The following is a 23614-nucleotide window of genomic DNA, read 5'->3' as shown; positions in this document are numbered from 1 at the left end:
AGCAAAGCAGGGACTTAACGCATTAGACTGCAGTGAGCACTGAACTGCATAAAGCAAGCAGAACATTCTCCAAGTTGATTGGTATATAGGAGACTCTCAAAGCATGATGGTTGACACTGACATTACTACAGTTTTAACATATAGTGCTCATCTATCCATGACTTGCACACATTGGAATTTAAATGTTAAAATGTGTATTACATGATGTCTTCAAATTCTGTTTTTTTTTAAGCTGGTGAACGTATGGACACTTGATGGAGAAAATTAGGTTATGAACTACCTGCCAATATTTTGAACCAAGCCCTCATGCTCTATAGATCTAAGAGCAGCAATGGACATCTGAGCAATGCCCATCTAGTGTTTTACTGGGTTCCTCTGTAGTCCAGCTAAGATAAATACACAGCAAATTCACATTAATTCTAATATCTCTTGTGCAACTGTTTGATGCTTCCTCCTACAGGTCTGCAGCACCTGAGAGCAGGACATCTGTCCCTCATCGCATCTAGTCATATTTATTTCAGCCTACCTTAATTCCACTGGGGTTGGATTCTATTCTTTATAAGACACTATTTCTACCTTTCATTGAGTCCTGCCTCCTTTAGTTTAGTCCAACCCACTGTTAAGAACCAGAAAAATGACAGTGTTTTGTAGAGTAGGAAAAGGCAACCACAGCATTGGTAGACCTCTGTACCTGGCACTTTGAGTTGCAGCAGATTTTCAGTTTTTGAAATCACAAGCTGTACAGTCAGACTGCCTGGCAGCACTGTCTTCTGTGTGAGCTGGAACAAATGACTGAGTTTCTCTGAGCTGTGAGGAGAAAGGATGATGAGGAGAAAGGATGGAAAGACCAACTTCCTGGGACTTGGAGGTATGGGAGAGGCATTAATTAGACTAATAAGGCACGTTTCTAACACATATTTGTGATTGGTAGAGATTAAATTTTATTATTATTTCATATAATCTTCATAACAAGCCTGTGGGTGTTATTATACCTTCTGATTAAAAAACAATAAGGAAAGTGAGACTCGGAGCAGGGGGGGCAGTTATGTAATGTGACAATAACCTTGGTAGCTAAGTGGACCTGGAAACCTAACCTAGACTGTCCCCAAAGACACATCATCCTGTTTCACCAGGAGACAGCTCCACGCACATTTTCTGATGAGTGTCTTCTCTCATCCAGGGTCACAGCCACTACAATTCCTGTGCTGGAAAAAAAAAAGGCAAAAAGAGTGTCAGGCCATGGGTACCAGGAATAATGGCTCTGAGAGACCATCCTTCCTCTGCTAACTTCCCCAGAAGTAGAAGGTCATCTACCAAGGGTGAGTCCTTAATGAGCCTTTCGTATCTAAGAGCTCGAGTGCACAGTTGTTTTGTCCACCACCCCAGCATATTCTAGTAAATTGTAAAATGCACTTGGCTTTAGATAGGAATAACCTAAGCAGGATGAGTGCAACCACACCACACACACACACACACTCACTCACTCACTCACTCAGCTGAGAGGGAAGCTAAAAATAGATGTTCTTTGCAGGATTCTCTAGGTGAGATGCTCCCCAGCAAAGATTCCCTACCTCTAAGCACCTGCTCAGTTCAGACATTAGAGCAGCATTAGACTATTATTCCGGCCTCTAGGTGTGAGAAGAATAAAAGATGATTCCAGCAAGCATTTCAGGGAGGTAGGGAAGGGAGCCAAAACACGACAGAGGCCTTTACATGGGAGCTCACCAGCTCCAAAAGAAAAATTTGGAGATTAAAACAAATAGTGCTTCTGTAGGCACAGCAGTCCCCCACCCCACCCTGACAGCATGATGGATGGGGTACACAGATTCCAGCCCTGCATAATTTCTTTTGCTCTCCCTTCCAGGAGGATTTTGGCCAGCCCAGAGCTGGCCTTTCTGTATGATTGAAGGTTTGGAAACCTCCCTTTTGGTCCCAGGATCAGGTAACTGGCCAACCCTGGGGAAGCTCTGAGGTTTAAACTTGGCAGCTTCCTGAAAGCCACAAGAGGTGGAGAAGCTGATTAGTACAGTGTGAGCTTATCCCAAGGGTGGGCAAACTTGTCCACACGTGAGAGTCACCTTGGCAGCCTTTCAATCTTTCAAACCCAGTAGCATCCCAAGTGAACCACAATCTGCCCAGTGGGACATGGGCACTAGGGACTTGATGCTTCCCAGATGATTCCAAAGAACAGGCGTGTCAAAGACCCACTGGGTTAGATCCATAGTTACATCTTGACTGGTATAGCTATTGACCTCCCCAACCAAGGGACATTCAGCAATGTCAGGAGACAGTCTTTGGCTGTCACAGTTGCAGAAAGGGTGCCACTGACATCTACTAAGAAGAGACCACAACAAAGATCTAGCCAAAATGTCAGCAGAGTTCAGACTGAGAAACTTGACTCAGGCCCTTGCGATAGAATGTGATTTCTGGATCAGCAGCATGGCCTGCTTACAAATCCACTGCACCGAAATCTGCATTTTCACAAGATACTCCTGTGGTAGGTTGTCAGGAGCTGTGTACTATAGCCACACTGAAGCCATTTTGAATATAGAGCTACAGGCCAGTGGAAAACCCCCGGTTGGCTAGATGCTTGGGAAAGAGGATATGAAACTGATCACACGTCTAGCTTCAATTATTTCTAGCAGCTGTTTCAGAATGTGATTTATGCTGTACCTGCCAACACCTTGTTACTTGTTACCTAATCTATTGTTGATATGGTGGTTGCTCAAGAACAATCGGTCTTGAGACCATGGCTTACATCCCAGTTTCTCCTTTCCTCCCCAAGCTTAGTTACTGAAAACATAAAAAGCCTCAATCGAAAACAATAAAGTGTCAGCTTGATCAGACATAATGTCTTGCTGTCCGTTCTTTGTGTCTCTTGTCCCCCATTCTCTCCTAGGTTGGCTGTGACCCCCACTGACTGTCCTGCTGGACGGGACAGTAGGTGCTATGCCAAACAACCCATGTCAGTGTGAGTCCCAGCTGCTCCACTTCTAATTCAGCTACCTGTTAATGTGCCTGGCAAAACAGTGGAGAATGGCTCAAGTGCTTGGGTCCCTGCAGCCATGTGGGAGACCCAGAAACAGCCCCTGGCTCCTGGCTTTGGGGTAAACCAGCTCTAGCCATTGGGGCTGTTTGAGGAATGATTCAATGAATGGAAGATTGTGTTTGTGTGTGTGTTGTATGTATATGTTTAGCTCTGCCTACACATAAATAAATAAATCGTAAACCAAAAAAATAAGAAGAAAACTGTTGCATGAACATTCTTTTACAATTTTTAATGCCTCTTGGTGATTTGCATGTGCTTGTTTATTTTTCCTAAGGCTGTTTTATATAAAGGGTTGTCCCATCAGTCTAAATGACTAGTCTGAATTTTTCTTTCATTTTAAAATATAATTTCATTGCTTTTAATTTTTTTAAATATATTTATTAGAGAAATAGAGACAGGCAGAGAGAGTGCTCCATTCTGCTGGTTCACTCCGCAGATGACAGCAACCGCTGAGTTTAGCTGAGGAAGTCCAAAGCTGGAGCACCAAGAACTGAATCCAAGTTTCCCAAGGAGTGCCAGCTCCTTGAGCTCTCACAGCTGCCTCCCAGGATCTGTGTCAGCAGGAAGCTGAAGTCATAAGTCAGAGCCAGGGATTGAACCCGGGTGTTCTGATGTAGAGCAAGATGTCTTAACCACTAGGCTAAACTCCTAGAATGAGTTTTTCATACATTTCTTTTGTATCCAAAATTCTCCGTCAGGCTTGTCTACAATAACAATCAGACTGGGCTTGGATCCCAGTTTTGGAAAGGATGCTGATAAATAATTTAACCTCACTGGACTGCCTCGCCTGCCAGTGGGAAACAATGTCAAGTAAGATAAACTCTGCAAAATAGAGTTAGCATCCTGGCCACATGGGTTGGAATCCAAGCTTCTTCTGCTTATTTTTTTTTTTTAAGATTTTATTATTATTGGAAAGCCGGATATACAGAGAGGAGGAGAGACAGACGGGAAGATCTTCCATCCGATGTTTCACTCCCCAAGTGAGCCGCAACGGGCCGGTACGTGCCAATCCGAAGCCGGGAACCAGGAACCTCTTCCGGGTCTCCCACGCGGGTGCAGTGTCCCAAAGCTTTGGGCCGTCCTCGACTGCTTTCCCAGGCCACAAGCAGGGAGCTGGATGGGAAGTGGAACTGCCGGGATTAGAACCGGCGCCCATATGGGATCCCGGGGCTTTCAAGGCGAGGACTTTTGCCACTAGGCCACGCCGCCGGGCCCGCTTCTTCTGCTTATTAATGTCTGACCTTGAGCAATTAATTTGCCTTCTTTGAACCTTGATTCCCTCATCTATAAAAAGTAGGCTTAATCCTACCTGATCATGGAGATTATCAAGGTGAAGAATTTCAGAAGCTAATGTGGAATATGCGCTCCTGTGCACTCATTTGCTTCCCTCCTGAAAAATGAGCTGCATCAGTGAGGTAGTTTTTAATTCAAATTGCACAGCAAAGTCCCATCAATCCCTTCCCTGGACCAGTGTGGCAGAGCATATGTTCACAGCCGTAGATCCCTCTCCCCTCCCTATGCCTGGGCCAGCTCACCTGGAGGACATTCGCATCTGCTGTTTAGTCCAATGGCTTGAGTTGTGACTATAACTCCAGGACTGGTGGCAAACCTCACGTACTGCAATCCTATTTGCTGTTGTGTGATATGCATGCAAAGTTTTCTTTTTTAATCTTCCATAAATGTTTTCTGTGAGTTGTTCAGAATTAACAACACAATTAACAAGAGAAGGAACTCAAACTCAAAGCTGACTCCTACTATCCTGAAATCAGATTTTGCTTCATGTCACATCATGTTGCCTCTCTCTCTCTCTCATATTTCTGCCCTCCTGCCATTACACACACACACACACACACACACACACACACACACACACACACAGAGATGGAGGAATGTAGCAATCAACAAATACTTCCTGGGATTTTCTATAGGGGTTTGAATATTCCATCTTTTCTCCTCGACTGCATTGTAAATGCCTGCAAGCAGGGGCTGGTCCTTAAAACATGGCTGGGCACAAAATGAAAGCCCGATACCCAATAAATCTCTATTATCCAACTGAATGACAAGTTAGTGGGTCAATCAGTAACACACACACATGTAGAGGCATGCTACAATTACATCACTGACTAGAAAATGTCTATAGCATCCTAAGTATTTTACAACATGCAGAATAAACCAACTCACATGATCCCCCACACCAAGAGCTCCCTGAAAACACAAACGCTTGATACACTATACAAAGTGGAGATGATGAGGGGGAGAGAAGGCATCCAAGCCTCATACCCACAGGGTTTGTTGGGATCTGTTGTCATGCAGATGAAGCATGGTGGGGCACTTTGGAACTTCCATGGGCCTGACCCTAGAAAAATGAGATGAGGAGCAGCCAGAAAAGGAGCTGGGAGGCACAGCCACCTCTGGCACAAAGGACAGCTCGTAGGGTGGAACATGAAAAGTTTCCTTGATTGACTTTCAACAGGCGGTATGCCCATCAGACGGGTGGGACGGGCAAACACCTGGCTTCTGGAGCTGTGAAAAGCATAACCAACACCAACAGAAGCATAAAGGCATGCCAGATGAGCCAGCCTCAGTGACTCCAGCCAGCTAGCAATGCTATCGGGCCCTAGTGCCTTGGCCTGTACCCAAGGATCATTCAACAGGAGCATGGACAGTCTTTAGTTCTAGCGACAAGGCACAGCTTGGAACTGCTGGCCTTGAGCATGGAAATTGTTCAGTTTTGGTTTTTTCTTTCCACAAAGAGAGATGAAGCACCTGCTAAGTGTTCACTGCAACAAAGCAATCGTAAAAATAAGCAGAAGTGAACAGTAACATTGGGAGCAAGCAACGCATCCTCAGAGGCCAACATCTTACAAAAGAAAGCAATGCAGATATGGTGTGCCAGTGCCTGCCTTCCGCCTCCTCCAGGCTGGGCAGAAGACAACAGGTTTAGGACAAGACTGTCTATCACTTCCTGGGCCTTCAGTGGGGCTGCCCCTACCCAAATTCCTGACCTCTCTTGAGGGTGGAGACTTGGAGCTTACCATGACAGAGCTATAAACCCTGGACTTCAGGCTGCGGGAAAAGATCTCATCAGAGGGCCAAGCAAGAAGCTAAAGGAGATGAAAGAAAAGACAGCAGAGATACCTGCAAACCCAAGGCCACAAGCATAGAGACCCTGAGTATGCAAGCAGGAGAAGCGCCTGTTTTTGGCACTTTGCTTAAAGATAGAAGATGTTTTTGTTTGTTTCTTGTTTTTCTGGGTTGATGTTGATGTGCCATCCCAGAGAGGCCATTTAGGAGGCCCCAACAGGAAGGGCAGCCTACGTCAGTCTCCAGAAAGCCATGAAGTATCATTTCATTCTTTGGGGAAATCTATGATCCTTACAGTACACACTGCTAAGAGCTGAGATTTGGGTCAGTGTGTGTGTGTGTGAGTGTGTTTCGGTTAAGGCAACACGGGAGAGACATACCCATGATCTTGATCTCAGAATATAGCTATCAAGCCAGAAACAACAGGAGTCTGCATTGAAGGGGATCCTAGTAGGCTTTGGGACTGTTGGTGCTGCAAAATAGAAACCATGAGAAGCTTGAATTTAAACAAATGTGTGCACACACAGAGTCACTCAGACACCTGCTCCTCAAAATGAAGTTCGTTGTGGCCAAGCTCAATAGGCAGTCAGCAGCCCCTCAATAATGTAGCAGGAAGAGCCCCCTCCATCACTGGTGCAACTCCGAAATTTGTTCATGAAGACTGAGAGGAATGAAATGCGGTCCTTCCACATGAGGGAGGAAAGGAATGAAATTTTGACCACCAATCACTAGGACAAGTGTTGTCCCAGATCCTCTCTGCAATTCATCTCATTAAGTCTCAGAGCAGCAGCCCTGTGCGGTAGCATGATCATCTCTCACTTACTGATAATAGAACCAAGATTCAGAGAGCCATGGAAATATCCTCCAGAGCTCACAAGTAGCAAGTCAGCGTTTTCGCCCACCATTTGCAAGTTGACAACCTGACACTGATTTCTGCTCACTCCCCCAACCTAGCACATCACCACCAGGGGGGAACAACACATCCCCTTCCCTGACACATCTTTCTGAACAGATGGGCTTTACACCAACCCACCAAGTGACCAATTAACATCCTCCCTCCCTCACCCAGCCCTGGTTTCTGAAACGCACAGTGTCCTCTCACATCGCATTGATATTCATCTCCATTACCCTCCGCCTCCTCCATTCCAGTGGCACACAGATTACCAGCTCTGTTGTCAAATGCTGCATGTAATTGTGTTTAGCATAGCATCCCCAGGGGTGGGAGGGTGGGAGAAGAGCCGTCCAGGCTGTGATGCGCTGAGACAAGCCAGCACACCCTGGAAGCAAGGCTGCAGTCTGTATGTCCAAACTTGCTCTCTTCCCACCCTGCTGTGCAGTTCTCCTGAGCATGACGAGCTCAGGTGGGGCTGGGCCTGTCAGAAGCCACAGACAAGGATGGAGGAAATCAGAATGCAGAGGAAGCCAGCGATGCTAATGAAGAAACACTGAGTGCTTTTTATCAAGCCGTGAAAGTCTAGGCAAGACAAACCATTCCCACCTACTTTTTGGTTACCAAGAGATAGGTATATTCTGGGTTTGTTTTAGTAAATTGGTAGAAGAGATAAATATTACTTGGATAATCACCAAACGCCAGATCCTATAATTATGATCCCATTTAATTCCTGCTGCGGTACCTTGGGTTAAGTAAAAGCCTGAAGTCAGAACTTGACTTGTCCAAGTTGGCACAGCTGATGGTCACAGAGCTGGGGATTTTTCTTCCTGGAATCTCCTTTCAGAGCCATCATCTTTCCCCAACAACAATCCCCTTTTCAGGCTTTTACTGTATATAGCATTTCCTGAGAACATTGCTCCACCTGCCTGGCCCACGTAGAAAGCAACCAACCAAAAGATAACCCTTGGAAGATTCCTCCGCTTGAATACAAATCTCTCGAAAGCAAAAAAAGAAATGACCCTCCCTATCACTGCCTATTATAATTATTTAGTTACAGAAAAAAAATGAAAAACACAAAATAACAAACACAGTGTAAACAACACGAAAACTTTAAAATCCTCTCACCTGTAAGAGTTCTTTTTTTTTTTTTTTTTTTAATCTTACTTAGTCTATTAGGGAACAAAGTGTCAAGGGCTACAGGGTGAAAGTGGGTAATACCATTGTTTCCACAGCAATATCATTTTACCCTGTATCTGGGGTCAGGGAAAAGAACAAAGGGAAAAGCCCCACCCAACCTCCCACCCATCCCAGATCCCCAATGGGAGGCGCGCTCTGAGGGTCCTGCTCATACAGTTTTGATTGTTCATCAGTTCTGGATTGCTGCCAATCTCTCAGTTCCAATCGCAATGAACCCTATTCAGAATCCACTGGCTAACAGTCTCTTCATGGTTGGGGTTCTAAGATCAGCAGTTCAGTTGGAGGGATCTCCAAAGAAACTTCACCTGAGATGATCCCAGGCCTGATTCTTGCGCAAGTTTGCTAGTACTGAGTCCGACACCATCCGTCACACCAATCAGCTTATGCACATGCTGGTCGTTGGGATTGCTGGGTTCGTTCTGTTTCCAGCCCTGTCTTCCTCGTGAACCAACGGGTGTTGTAGTCCAGTTCGATCCTGCCTACTTCATACTTGGTCCTCATGCAAACCGGTTGGAGCTGCAGCCTAGTTGGGGCGACTCCCCATAAACCCCACCAGTTCTGCCTCCTACCCTGGTTCCCATGGTTGCCAGTATACACTGCAGGCTTGTCAAGTCGGTCCCACATCTTGTTTAGCTCTCACACGTGTCGATGGGCATTGAAGCCCAGCTCAACCCAACCAACCTACTATCCAGCCCACACACCTACTGGCAGGTGCCCTTCTGTACAGCCACCCCTGCCCCTGTCCTGGTGTTTGTGCTGTCTAATGAGAGTGGTAGCCTCGAAGGAGGTGCCCACTACTTCCCTTCTAGGCCACACTCACTTCCAGATTATGCACTGTCCAGGTAGTTCTGGCATTTGACTTGACAGAATTAGCTCCAAGTGCCAGCCTCTGCCAGCTAGTACTGTGGTTAGCCCAACCAACCCTCACCCACTCTAGTTTTTGCTTGCACCAGTCGTAACAGTCAGCCCACCATGGCCCTTCCCTTAGCTAGCCCACATGAGGCCCACAGGTGTAACAGCCCTGCCTATTCTGATTTGCCCCCATCCCGACCCACGCTTTCCAATGGAAGTAGTTGTCCAGCAGGGGAGCCCACATTCCCCTGTCAGCTTTGCCTCCTCCCCCTGATTATCACATGTACTGTTTGGGCGCTGCAACCACATCTGGTACGGCTCATCTCACCTTGGCATTCCTTATTGTGTACTAGTATGTGTCGCAACCGAACCTGGCTCGACCCACACTCTGTTCTGGCGCTCAGACTCACCAGCGGGTGATGTGAACAGGTTCAGCCTGGTCTGCCCCCAATCCATGCCATGTGTATACCAGCGGGATAATTTCCATAGCCTGTTCTGGGCTGTTTCCTATTGTGCTTCTTGCGTTTATCTGCAGGGACCGTGTCCTGCCAGAGGAGTTGCCCAGGCTTCTCCATCAGAAACTCTCCCAGTGCCAGGTTTCGTGCATACCAGTGGGTCCATGAGCCAGCCCGTTCAGTTCACCTCCTGTCCTAGCAGGAACAGTGGTGTTTCCTGACTGTTCTTCAACCCAATCTGGTTCTTATTGTTGGATGTTTCAACCCAGCCATGGCTCTTCCATACCCCCATACAGCTTATACATGGTTCAGTAAGAGCTGAGACCTAGCCTAGTCTGTCATACATTTCCCCTGGTCCTGCAGAGCACCAGATGGTGTTGGAGTCTGGCCCAGCTTGGTGCTTCCATTCCCAGTCCACACTTGTGCCAAGTGGGATTACAACTCGTATCCCTTTTGGAATGCAACCCCATTTACAGCCCAAGCGCTCATTGGTGGGAAACTCAACCCAGCTAGAGTATCTCATTAGCTGCCCAGCCGGGCCTGTTCCCAGCCTTAGATCTCGTGAAGGCCAGTGGTTGCTCTGATTCAACTTGGTAGAGCCCCTCTCTTGTCCTGTCCCCTTAGACGCTGTGACTTAGCATCCCTGTCTTACGCAGATCAGTAGGTGCAAGGACCTACTTGGCATGACCTGTGCTCCAACCTGATTTCTGTTGTTTCTTGTGAGTTAAGGTTTGTACAGCCCTGCCCATTCTGTCCCCTTCCAGTGGCAGCACAGCCCACCCCACATCCTGTTAATGGATGCACTTTCAGGTGCTGCTGCCTTGACCTGCAACCTGTAAGAGTTCTAACAAAGCATTCAGTCGTATCTGACTGTGGCCCCTCTGTACTTCTGTTCTGTCATTTTGAGACTATGGCTTCCATTTGCAGAGTCAAATGGTTCAAATGGCCACAGAAGCATTTGCCATCACCTTTAAATATCATGTAATGGAAAGAAGGAATTAGAGAAGGACAAAATCACAGAAGCTAAGTAACTCAATCAGGTCACAGAATTGAGATGTGAGTCTGAAACATTTACTATTAACAGTATCTGTCCTGACATCAAACTCGCTGAAACTCTCTTGAAAGAAATGTTTAATATGATATAAACCGAGAGGACTCTGGCTTTTAAATTTGAAAGCAACATTTCTGTCACGTACCATATCACTAATCTCTATTTCTGGCTCCACAGCCCAGAACGCTAACCCTAGCCCTAACCCTAACCACTGAACTAGGCAAAGTATCTTCTAAAAATCAGTGAAAAATATGTACTATCTATTCACTCACTTTTTCCATGAACTTTGGTGAGTTATTCTCATATATGCACTTTCTCATAGCAATTTCCTTTTCTGAACAGTTGTGAATAAATTAAGGCTTCGGAGAATCCTCAAATAAGCCATGGAGGAAGCCACATGCTATTCTTGAGCATGAATAATTGTCACAGCCTCAGAAATCTCCTAGGAGGGAAAGCATTATCCCTACAATATTAAGGATAATAATAGGGACAGATGCTTGGCACAATGGTTAAAACACTACTTGGTTCACTCACATCCCATACTAGAATGCTTGGCTTCAAGTCCCAGCTCCAGCTCCTGGCTCTAGCTTTCTACTAATGTGCACCCTAGGAGGCATCAGTTAATGCAGTAGTTGGATTACTGTCACCCATACAGGAGACCTAGTTCCTAGGAGTTCCTAGGAATTCCTAGGAGTTCCTAGGTTCTGGCTTCAGCCCCAGTCAGCCCAGGCCATTGACGGCATTTGAAAGTGAACCATGAGGCCCGGCATTTGAAAGTGTAGCGGCTAAAGTCTTTGCCTTGAATGCACCAGGATTCCTTATGGGCCATGGTTTTAATCCCGGCTGCTCCATCTCCCATCCATCTCCCTGCTTGTGGCCTGGGAAAGCAGTTGAGAACGGCCCAAAGCTTTGGGACCCTGCACCCACATGGGAGACCCAAAAGAGGTTCCTGGCTTCAGATTGGCTCAGCTTCCACCGTTGCGGCCACTTGGGGAGTGAGCCATTGGACAGAAAATCTTCCTCTCTATCTCTCCTCTTCTCTGTGTATCTGCCTTTCCAATAAAAATAAATAAAATCAAGAAAGAAAGAAAGAAAGAAAGAAAGAAAGAAAGAAAGAAAGAAAGAAAGAAAGAAAGAAAGAAAGAAAGAAAGAAGGAAAGAAAGAAAGAAAGAAAGAAGCCATCGGTGAATGGTTCTCTCTCTTTCTCTCTCTCTCAAAAGTAAAATGAATAGTTCATTAGTTTAAAAAGGAGAATGCCAGAAAGGATTCATTAGTAATCAAGCACATACACAGATACACACATACACACCCTAAATGTTCTATGAGTCAGTTTTATACTATAATCCTAACAAACACACATTAGTTTCCCCCAGCTTATTTTTTCTCTGTTTCTAACTGAAGATTCACTTTTGTCCTTATTTTATTTTTCTTCTTTTCTAAAATGTCCATCACCGATATTTTGCTTAGCTCTTTTTCGTGTCTGTTTCAAGAGAGAAGCTGACCTGGTTATAACCCCACTTCTTGGTCTGCAGATCCTCAGGAGTAATTCCCAAATGGGGTGAGAAGGTCAGTAGCCAAGAAAAATACAGCTTCCCAGCTGCTGCAGAGAGAGGTGAACATTCTCATTAGAGCCATGAGCAAAATGTCAAATCATGGAACGTCTTAGCCTACAGCATTATGGAATTAGATAGCTCAGGCAGGAAGACCTCAAAGCCTGGGACAGCTTCTTTGAACAATCTGCATTAAAATTGTGTTAAGACACTGTACTAATACCAGCTGTCCACATACCTGGAGGTGCCCTATGGAGAATTGGATCTGAAAAACCATTTTCATCATTCAGAGGACATCAGTTCTGATACTGGAAGCACTGAGTACTGGAAATAGAGGTGGAAAAAAGCCCAGGACCCAGACCTCAAGTAACTCATCATGTCGTGGATAAGTTAAGAACTTCAGGTTACACACTTTCACTCCTGCTTCTGATGTGGTCAGTTACTTCAACACCCAGATGAGGAACATAAGCTGGAGTTCTCAGAAGGGATTTCCTGGGGGAGAGGGAACAGGGCGATGGGCGCTGATTCCTAGTGTCACCCAACGGCAGGAAGTCCCCTGTGAGGACCCCAGTCCTCCCTCTCAAGGCTGTTGTAAGGGCTTTGTCCCAAGTCCAGAATTTCATGCCTTTCCATACACATCAATTACTAAGCAATTGATAATGACTTCCTTTTTAGGGATTTAGTTATTTTTATTGCAAAATCAGATATACACAAAAGAGATACAGAGAGGAAGATCTTCCATCTGATGATTCACGCCCCAAGTGACCACAACAGGTGGAACTGAGTTGATCTTAAGCCAGGAACCAGGAACTTCTGGGTCTCCCACACAAATGTAGGATCCCAAGGCTTTGGGCCATCCTTGACTGCTTTTCCAGGCCACAAGCAGGGAGATGGATGGGAAGCAGTGCTGCCGGGTTTAGAATCAGCGCCCATATGGAATCCCGGTGCATTCAAGGTGAGGACTTTAGCCATTAGGCCACTGCACCCAGGCCCCTGATACTGACTTTCCTTGAAGATTTCTTGGGGTGATGAAGAAAATATTCAATCACCCACTAAAGTTAGAAAAACACAACTTTGTAATTTTTTGGAGGTTTTTTCCTTCCCTTTCTCAAGCTTTCTTCTACTCCCAGAGACCTCACCTCTCCCATTTCCCCTGGACTGTCCCTCCCATTGATCAGTGCCTGACAGCATCAGCTCCTCAATGCAGCTTGAGTGCAATCCCTATCAAAGTCCCAATGACCCATTTCCCAGAAATAGATAAAAATAATCCTAAGCTTCATACAGACCCAAAGACCATGAGAGGTTAAAGCAAACAAAAGCAAAAAAAAAAAAAAAAAAAAAAAAAAAAAATCTGGAGTTGTCACATTACCTAAACTCAAAATCTGCTCTCTAAAACTAATCATCAAACAATAGGATCTTGATATAGAAACATTACATACCAATTGAACTGGATAAGAAGATATGAGTGTTTATAATCAATTTGTTTTTGAGTGCCAAGATCACACAATAAGGTAAACACAGTCTCTTCAATAAATAATTTTGGAGGGGAAAAAAACCTGTGTATCCATTTACAGAAAAATGAAATGATACCCTTTATCTCATATATGAAATTTTACTCAGACTAGATTAAAGACATACAATTCAAACTTAAAATCATAAAACTACAAAGAGGAAAAACTGACAATTATCTCACGTATGAATAACGCAATATGAAGTAACTCCAGTCTTTTTAAGAAAGAGAAGAAACCTATCCCTTGTAATAATACAAGTGTTTCTGGAGAACATCACGCTGTGATATAAACAAAATTATTCATCAAGTTAATGGGATCTGTATTTGTTTAATTAATTAGTTAATTAATTAAACCTGTATTGGATTTCAGAATGTTTTTGCACCAAAATAAGCATATTTTAATTTAATTTTTCATAGACTTTTTGTAAGCTCTTTGTATAGTTTTTTTTAATCTATCTTATGTTCTTAAAAGGCAGAGTTACAAACAAAAGAGTGAGAGACAGAGAAAGAGGGAGCTCAATTCTGTTGGTTCACTGTCACAATAATGAAGGTCAGGCCACATCAAACTTAGGAACCCAACACTCCACCTGGATGCCCCCATATGGTGACTGAGGGTCAAGCATTGCTGCCATCTTACATGGTACACAACACCAACATGGTAACCTAGTAGCTAAGTTCCTCGCCTTGCATGCCTGGGATCCCATATGGGCACCATTCATGTCCCAGTGGCCCCACTTCCCATCCAGTTTCCTACTTGTAGCCTGGGAAAGCAGCTGAAGATGGCCCAAAGCGACCCTGCACCTGCATGGAAGACCCAGAAGAAGCTCCTGGCTCCTGGCTAGGGATTGGCTCAGCTCCGTTGCGGCTCACTTGGGGAGTGAACCATCGGACAGAAGATCTTCCTCTCTGTCTCTCCTCCTCTCTGTATATCCACCTTTCCAATAAAAATAAACAAATCTTAAAAAAAAAAAAGAAAGAAAGAAGAAGATACTACCTGCAGAGCCAGCATCCCATATGGACACCAGTTTGTGTCCCAGCTGATCCACTTTCAATCCAGCTGCCTCCTGGTATGCCTGAATAGAAAACTAAAGATGGCCCAGATCTTTGGACCCCTGCACCCACATGGGAGACCCATAAGAAACTCCTAACTCCTAACTTTGGATCAGTCCAGATCCAGGTATTGTAGCTATTTGGGAAGAGAACTAATGGAAGAAGATTCTCACTCTTGGTCTCTCCTTTTCTCTCTGTAAACCTGCCTTTCAGATTTAAAATATATATATGAGTAAACCTTAAAAAAAAACATAAACAAAGAATGTTCCCTCCCAAGAGCAGGCAAAGAGAAAAAATATATATATGTGGCTTCAGGAAGAACATTTCCACAGGTTCTGAAATTTTTTTAAAAAAGGTTTCCTTTAAAAGGGGGAAACTGTTCTGATATTGAGTGAAAAATTGAGTGCTGAATCTCACATCTCAGTAAATTATAAAATTTGCTATTTTACTCCCCTTGTTCTCGTTTAAGGTTGCCCTGAACCCCAATTCCAACCTTGGTTGTTCTTTGCCCTCGCCAGACAACTTCCTCAAATCGTATTTGAAAATCAAAAAGCTCACACCCACTCCAATTGGTGTTTTGCTGCCAGCTGCGCTTGCTTGAAAGAGTGGCAAGCTTTTGTGGGCACAGAGGTTTACATGTAATTCACACGCTGAAGTGTCACTGTGTAATCTTTCCAGCACGGGGTGTCAGGTGAGGGTCAGTAAATGTCACCACAAAAAATGAAAAAATTAAGGATTACTGCTTCTCCGTCCTTGTTAGCATGAAAGCATAATTATGTATTTTCTGTTCTTCAGAGGCAAGGGCCAAGCCTGTCAACACACCTATTGGCTTGCAATCTTGTTGTCACCATCAGTCAGAAAGAAAGTGTCCATTTATCTGAAGGGCCTTTGTCACTGTTACTTTTCTGTGCTGCATGCAATTGGTGATTAGTGTTAAATTAGTGAGGATAATAATCGTCACTGTTCATTTAATGTTTTCGATTCTAAATGCATGCACTTTACAAACAGCAAGTTATTTAATTCCTGCATCCATCCTGCATATGATTTCCATTTAATAAACAAGAAGCCAAAGTGACAGAGGTTAGGTTAATTGTCTAATTCAATCAAGTCGCAAGACAAAACTCAAAAGCATATATATCTCACTCTACACAATTTGTACAAATTATACCCTCCATAGAAATCTTGCCATACAGTAGGTTCATTGGAGATTTCATCTTCAGTGTTGTAACAACACGTTGTTTTGTAAAACTGCTTCTGAAGAGTCATGTAATGGGGTTATCAACATAGCTTTTCCTATTAAAAAAAAAAAAAAAACAAAACAAAACAAAAAAAAAACCTCCTCTGTTACTCAATGCACCTGGATGCAGCCAAGGCTCCTGGCTTTAGTTTGCCCAAAGCAACCCAAACTCCTTCTGTGGTGGTTAATATTATGTGTCCACTTGGCTGGGTCTTGGGACACCAGGTATCTGTTAAGTGATATTTCTGGTTGTGCTTGTGAGAATGCCTCCAGAAGAGATTATGATTTTCTGGTTGTGCTTGTGAGAATGTCTCCAGAAGAGATTATGATTGAATTGGCAGACCAAGCCAAGCACATGGGCTTTCCACAGTGTGTGTGGATCTATCTGATCAGTAGAAGACTTGAATAAGACAACAACCAAGAAAAAAAAGTTGGGACCCCAGTGATGATGTAGGAATTTAAGCCTCCTTCTACAATGCCAGCATCCCCTATGGGTGCTGGTTCAAATTTTGGCTGCTCTGCCTCCAATCCAGCTCCCTGGGAATGCACCTGGGAAAGCAGCAGAAGATGGCTCAAGTGTTTAGATCCCTGCACCTACATGGGCAATCTGGGTGAAGCACCTGGTTCCTGGCTTCAGATAGGCCCAACTCTTGTTATTGCGACCATCTGGGGAGTGAACCAGCTGATGGAAGATCTCTTTCCCTGCTACCCCTTCTCCCTCTATATATAACTCTGCCTGTAAAATAAAAACAAATTTTTTAAAGTGAAGGAAGAGAGGATTTTCTATGTGGACATACATGTACATGTGTGTTTGTATATATGTGTGTATGTGTGTGTGTGTGCTTGGCGTCTTCACCTGTAACGTCAGTTTTCCTTGCCTTTAAACCAGACTTCTTATCATCATTGCTTCTTGTTATCAGGTCCTGCCACCAGCTTCCCTGGGTTTCCAGCTTATAGATCCTGGGACATCTTAGCCTTCATGATCATGTCCACCAGTTCTATTTCTTTGGTGAATTCCTATTAATAAACCCTACCTCCAGATTGTACAGGAGTGATACAAAACTAACAAATAAATCATCCTTTTCCAGGAAGTTTCTTTCTTATTTTTAATTTAACTTTTTGATATAACTATAGGAGACAGAAACTTCTCCCACCCAGAGGCCACTGATGCAGTCCCACAACAAATGGTGTTGTGCCAGGAACCCAGAACTCCACCCACATCTCCCACATGGGTAGCAAGGACACAACTAGCCAGGCAACCACATGATGCCTCTCAGGGTCTCATCAGCAAGAAGCAGGACTTGAAAGCAGAGGCTGGACTCCAGTGCAGTGAGATGTGAGCTTCTGGCATCCCAGTCACTCCACCAAACATCCTCTGCTCCAGGACTGAAATTCTTCACTTTGAGGTTGAGAGAATTCAGTCTAAATCAGTGTATTGAATCAAGAAGATCAAAATTATCACGGTGTCTACCATGAGACCCAAAAGCCAATAAGGCCTGTCTGTGGAGGAAAAGAAACAGTGTGCCTTAAGGAGTGGAGGAAGTGGACAGCGACCTCTGCTGCTTGTCCCCAGCTGAGAGTCAGCTGCCTCTTCTGCCTTCTGCTCATAGAGACCATGATCTGTATGTTTTTAACAAATCCTCCCTTTTATGCTTAAGCAGGATTTTGTAGGTTTTTGTTGCACTTTGTTTTTGTTTGGGTTTGGTTTTTTATATTTGGGGTTTTTTTGTTTGTTCGTTTGTTTGGTTTTTGTTTTTGCTATTGAACTCAAAGAACTAGAGTAGTCAGGGAAATCTGATCAAAGTAGGTCTGAGGTTCCTAGTGGTCTAGTTTAAGAAAAGTAAGATGCGATATAGTGATTAGAACACTTCTGTCCTATATCAGAGTGCCTGAGTTCAAAACCCGCCTCTACCTACTGTCTCAACTTCCTGCCAATGCAGATCTTCCTGTTAATACATATCTTGGCAACAGTGATGGGTGAACTCATGGTGCCACAGGGGAACTGAGTGTGTTGGATTGCAGAAATCAGGGAAGAAGCAAAGAGAGCTAGATGATGACTGTGGCACTGGTATGACGGGGGCATAGTAAAGGTGATGACAATGTAAATAGAATCACCCATACACTGTGCATTCTTTAAAAAAAAAGATTCACTTATTTTTATTGGAAACATAGATGTATAGAAACAAGAGAAAAAGACAAAAACAAAGATTTTCCATCCACTGGTTCACTCCCCAAATGGCCACAACAGCCAGAACAACAGAACAGAAGCCAGGAGCTTCTTCCAGATCTCCCACACAGGTACAGGGTCCCAAGGCTTTGGGCCTTCCTCCACTGCTTTCTCGGGTACATTAGCAGGGATCTGGATGAGAAGTGGAGCAGCTGGGATATGAACTGGCACACATATGTGATGCCAGTGCTGTAAGTTAGAGGGCTAGCTAGGTTGAGCTAATGGGCTGGCCCCCACACTGGGCATTCTTAATGTCTCACATTTTCAACAAGAAATCTACCAGAATGAAGTTGGGCACTGAGAATACTACTGAGGTGTTTGAAGATGGAAGAGATAAATGAGATCTATCTTCTATGAAACAGCTCTCGAGACAGTGAGCAGAAGAGAGGTAAATGGTTGGGTGACCCCTGGAAAGTTCTCAAGCTGAGCTTCTCTGAAAGCAAAGCAGCCCATACCAGCATAATAGCAGATGAAAAAAGTGAAGAGACTGGAGTCACAGTGAGAGGTGATCAGAGTGCCCAAACTGGATAAAAGAAATAAGGAAAAGGGAAGGGTTGAAAAAGAGATTTGGCTTTTCCGTGTAAAGAGTTCGGCTTACTGAGAGTTTCTGATTTGTCGTAACTTCCATTTCCCACAGTTTGAGGTTGGCCTTGTGTCCTCAGGGCTTCTCATGGCCACTGATATACTTTGAGTTTTCTCAGAATTATTTTTTGTTCACAGTTTCAGTTACGGACCACTTGACACCTCCAGTTAATAACTTACAGAGAATACAAATTTAATGAGCTTATCTGGTCCCTGTTAGGACAGAGTGGTTTGTCCTAGGTCACCTCAAAGGTTATCTAATGAGTGCTCAATTCAGAAGATTTGTTGATCGTGAATTTGTTGATTTTGGCCAAGGGGCACAATTCAGTAAAATGAGCAATGATAGAGGATTGGTGCAGAGAGGGCGAATGACTCCATTTGTAAAGGTTCAGAGTAGGGTCATTTCCTTAAAAATGGACCAAGGATTTGGTTTCTAAAAATTATTACATAGCAAATCTGAAGTCAATTCATCTACATCCACTCTTCTCAACCTTCCCTTCACCCTTGCATCCTGTGTCCATTATCTCTATGGTCATGCACGTTGGTCTGGATGGTATGGTAAAAGAAAAGGAGAAAATGCAATTGAAAAATACAGGGAAATGCCACTGAAAGAGGAAAGTGTGATTGAAAACACAGGGAACTTCACTGACTTGACTAGCCCTGTGGCCCAAGACCACAGACAAAAATGATGGAAGAAGGCAAGTTCATGGTCAACATAGAGCAAAGAGGTGACTGGAGAGAAGGTTCAAAAGACACTGAAGGTCATGTTTCCTAGGAGAGAGGGACTAAGTAAATAGGTTATGATTTTTAATGTAGGGATCAATGGTAACACAGTTCTAGGCGAAGAAAATCCAGGATGGGGTCATAGGAAGTGATCTTCAAAGCACGAAGAAAATCAGAGAAGGTTGGATTGGGTTGTTTCCAGGTAGGTGGAGGAAATTGAACCAGTCATGTGGGTGATAAAGTTGTCCAAGGTCATTGCAGCTTTGGGATGGAGAGAATAAAGAGATACAGACTCCAAGGGTCTCCTGAAATACAGTAGTGATCAGTCTACAACAGCAGAGGGAAGGAGAAATGGAAGGATGAATTGGAGTTGGGGCTCAAAGGAGGGGTTTTGATTAAAATGGAAGAGTCATGATCTGAAAGTAGACTAAGTGGCACATAGAAAACAATACACTTGTCTATTTTGATCTGCCACAAGTCTTCTATTTCTTTTTAAAAATATTATTTCTTTACAATGAAGATTTACAGAGAGAGAGGAAGAGGGAGAGAGAAAGAGAGATCTTCCATTCATTGATTTACTCCCCAAATGGCTACAACATCCAGGGCTGAGCACAGGAAAAAAAAAAAAAAAAAGACCCTAGGAGCCCAAAAGTCCATGTGAATCTCCCACATGAATTCAGGAAGCCAAGAATTTGGATCATCTTCTGCTGCTTGCCCAAGCACATTAGCAAGGAACTGGATTGAAAGTAGAGCAACCTGGACTCAAACACAGATATCAGACTGAGATATCAGTACCCCAGTAAGTTTCTAAATTTGCTGTGTTACAACACTGATCGACCACAACTCTTCTATAGTCATGCAAACAAACCACAACGTATTCATAGAAAGAAGGAAGTGAGCTTCCAGGAGAGCATCCATCCTGGAGTACAGAGTTTTGGATAAAGCTCTGTGACCTGAGAATAGCCATGTAAAGGAGATTTGGGGATCATTCAGGACAAAGAATAAGGGGAGAGGTTACAATGATACTGAGGCTCCGCTGGACTCTCCACAAAGGAATAGGATTTGGGCAAGTTGGTGAGGTTCCAAGCTGCAATGGACTTAGGATAGAGTGGGGAAATCTGGAAATCAACAGAAGATCCTGGGTCATCATGGGCTTTATGGTCTTGAGGATAATGGACCCAGGACAAAAGAGCGGTGAGGACATAATTACTTGGTCTATAAGTCCCTCTCTCTGGCACTAGAGCCCATTTTTGGATAGCAGAAGGGAAAATAGCAGAGTCCCCTCTGGGCACTCAGCAAAGGATCTTGGGAGAATGTGGGGCAGAAAAATCTTTCTCAGAATCAGATGGGAGAGTGGGTATAAATGAAGTTCTCTTCTTTTTCTCAAAGTCATCTCAACTCATCATGGGGACAATGCTGTGAGGAAAAAAAAAAAGACATCTTGGAAAACCCCCAAACAACATTTTTTAGAAGATAAAGTAAATCCAATTTGTGGAGATGGTTCTGCTGTGCTTGGAGATAAATCACATTATTGTATTTTATCAGCAGATTGGTGGGCAGTTTAACAGTCTACAACTGGCAGCAAAATGGAAAGGGTTCCTAGCATCTACATAGAATCCATTATTTTTTGTGTGTGTGAGTTTCTGGACAGGGTAAATCAGGCCTGAGCGGAGAAACACATAGTGATTATGTAAATTGGGACAGCTTGATGGAGAGTATATACAGAGATTGAGAGGGAAGGATGGAGCTGGGGGGAGGTAGGTTAAGGTGGAGGACATATTATGGGCCATTTTCTTCCTCAGGTATGTGACCTTTTAGATGTAAGTGCTGATTTGCAGAGAAACACAAAGCAAAGAAGGTCAAGGTGATGTCTCTAATGAAATATACATTCAGTATAACTTAGCAGTCCAGAGTGCGTGCCTTGAGGTCACATGGCTTGGTTTCGCTCCTCACTCTACCTCCTAAGACACTTTGTGATCTTGGTTCCCATGTATTAAATGTAAATGATTGTCAGGAGGGAAAAGTCTAACAGCATAAGGAAAACATCCAGAACAGTTTCTGATACAAAGCATATATACAAAGTTCCTATTCAGGTGTTCTGCCCTTGGTGTGTTTAGTCTTCAGCAAAGACACTGATGTACAGGGTCCCTCACAGTCAGAGCTCATCCTGCTTCTTCTAATGAGACAGAATGGAGGCCCAGATGCCCTCATCACTAAGTCCCAAGCGTACCAATACCAGTGTATCGATGGAGAGAAAATACTTGGGTCATTGAACATAGGGCTGTCAAGATCTTCACTTTTCATAGAGATGTGAAGGCCTAGTTCTATCACAGCAATGCCCCCAAGTGCATGTATCTTTATTTAGGAGTCACATAACTGAGTTACTCTGTCCTGGGATGCTCCTGGCATAGCTACAGATGCTGGGGACAGAAAGGCAGTGAGTCAAGGGACACACAGACCCTCTCACTCGGATCACACATGTAGACTTCCTGGATAGCACTATCATGCTCTGCGTTGTCTCTAACATTGCTTTTATAAAGATTGCCATAATGATTTTCATACCTTTCTCCTCCAATGCATGAATAACTCCTCAAATATGGACAACAGTAACAATCAACATTTATTTAGTTCCAATTATCTCTTTGATAATTGGGCACCTAAATAGATGTTCAATAAGAATAAATGAACGCAATAGAAAAAAAAAGAATAAATGAACGCTATTTGATTTACTTAACTTGGAGATATTGACCAGGCTTCTTGGTCTTCTCCAGGTCTTAACTTGCTCATTATTCCTGACACATCTTAGGTCCTAAGTATATTTCATTTTCCTGAAATGTTCCTGTTCACCAGCCTAAGGGTACTGAGGTTATGATGTCTAATTAATTCCTAGTCTATGTCCCTGGTCCTACCATGACAGATGTAGCTGGCTCCTTTACCTCAGTGAGCAGCACCAATGTTCACCAATGTTCACCCAACCACTCAAAATAAACATGTTAAGAGTCAGCATTCTGTTTCCCTCTCAGCCCACAGCTAGTATATCCACAAATCCTCTGAACACCATGAGGTTAATTCCTGCTCACCCTCCTCACTGTCTCAATCCCGTCCTCACCTCAGATACCAGATTATCTCACACAGTTTCTGTGTTCTCACGCTTTCACCCTCAATCCCTTGCTTGACTTTCAGGAACCCAACTACTCACAGCTCTTTGCAGGAGCAATGACCTTTTCAGCTGGAAGACTCAGTGAAGGAAAAAGCAGTTAACAGGGTGTGTGTGTGCGTGTCTGCGTGTGTGTGTGTGGCATGTGCATGTGTTTGGGGAGCTCAGATGCTGGAGAGGCAAGGGAGTTTAAAGGAATAAAAGCCCTACACCATAGGCCAACAAAAGGCATTAGCAGAGAGCAGTGGGAAGCAATTGAAAAGGGAACACCCAGGCCCGGCACTGTGGCCCAGTGACTAAATCCTTGTTTGCACAGGCCAGGATCCCACGTGGGTGCTGGTTATTGTCCTGGCTGCTCTGCTTCCCATCCAGCTCCCTTCTTGTGGCCTGGGAAAGCAGTCAAGGACAGCCCAAAGCCTTGGTACCCTGCACCTGCATGGGAGACCTAGAAGAGGTTCCGGGGTCCTGGCTTTGGATTGGCGCAGTTTTGGCTGTTGTGGCCAGTTGGGGAATGAATCTGTGGATGAAAGGTCCTTTTCCTTGTGTCTCCTCTTTGTAGATCTGTCTTTGCAATAAAAACAATAAATATGTTTTTAAAAAGGAGAAAGAAAGCAAGAAAGCAAGAGAGGGAGGGAGGGAGGGAGGGAGGGAGGAAGGAAGGAAGGAAGGAAGAAAGGGAGGGAGGGAGAGGGATCACCCACAAGGACAGAAGAAATAAAGGGCTTTGACTCGAGTCCAGCTGATAGGCATCCACCCTTACCTGCCCTGAGTAGGCTTGGATAACCTGTCCTGATTGGATCTGTCCATTCATCAGACCTGGCTGTCTAACTGAGAAATCAACCCTAAATATTGTCTGGATAGAGCCTCTTCCCTCCCAACATTTTCATGAATGTCAAGGGCCTGACAATAACAGGTTGGTAATAAAGACATTTAACCTCTGGTAGGAACAGAGTTAAGCAGAGTTAGGTCATGACCGTTTTTTTCTTTCAGGATGCTC

The 23614-nt window shown here is 44.1% G+C and overlaps 1 long non-coding RNA gene across 1 annotated transcript in view; it reads right to left on the bottom strand.

Moving 5' to 3' along the window:
* Window positions 1–949: 949 nt before the first annotated feature.
* LOC105941728 (uncharacterized) overlaps window positions 950–23614 on the bottom strand; it is a 118603-nt gene continuing 95938 nt past the window's right edge. Inside the window, exon 4 of the long non-coding RNA XR_009246493.1 lies at window positions 950–1205. This is a non-coding gene — a long non-coding RNA (uncharacterized LOC105941728). The remainder of the gene's footprint in view (window positions 1206–23614) is intronic.

This window comes from Ochotona princeps, chromosome 13, assembly GCF_030435755.1.
Source record: "Ochotona princeps isolate mOchPri1 chromosome 13, mOchPri1.hap1, whole genome shotgun sequence".
In the NCBI taxonomy this organism is placed as follows: domain Eukaryota; kingdom Metazoa; phylum Chordata; class Mammalia; order Lagomorpha; family Ochotonidae; genus Ochotona; species Ochotona princeps.
Note: the sequence above shows the minus strand (reverse complement) of the source record. Positions and strands in the feature narration are given on the sequence as shown.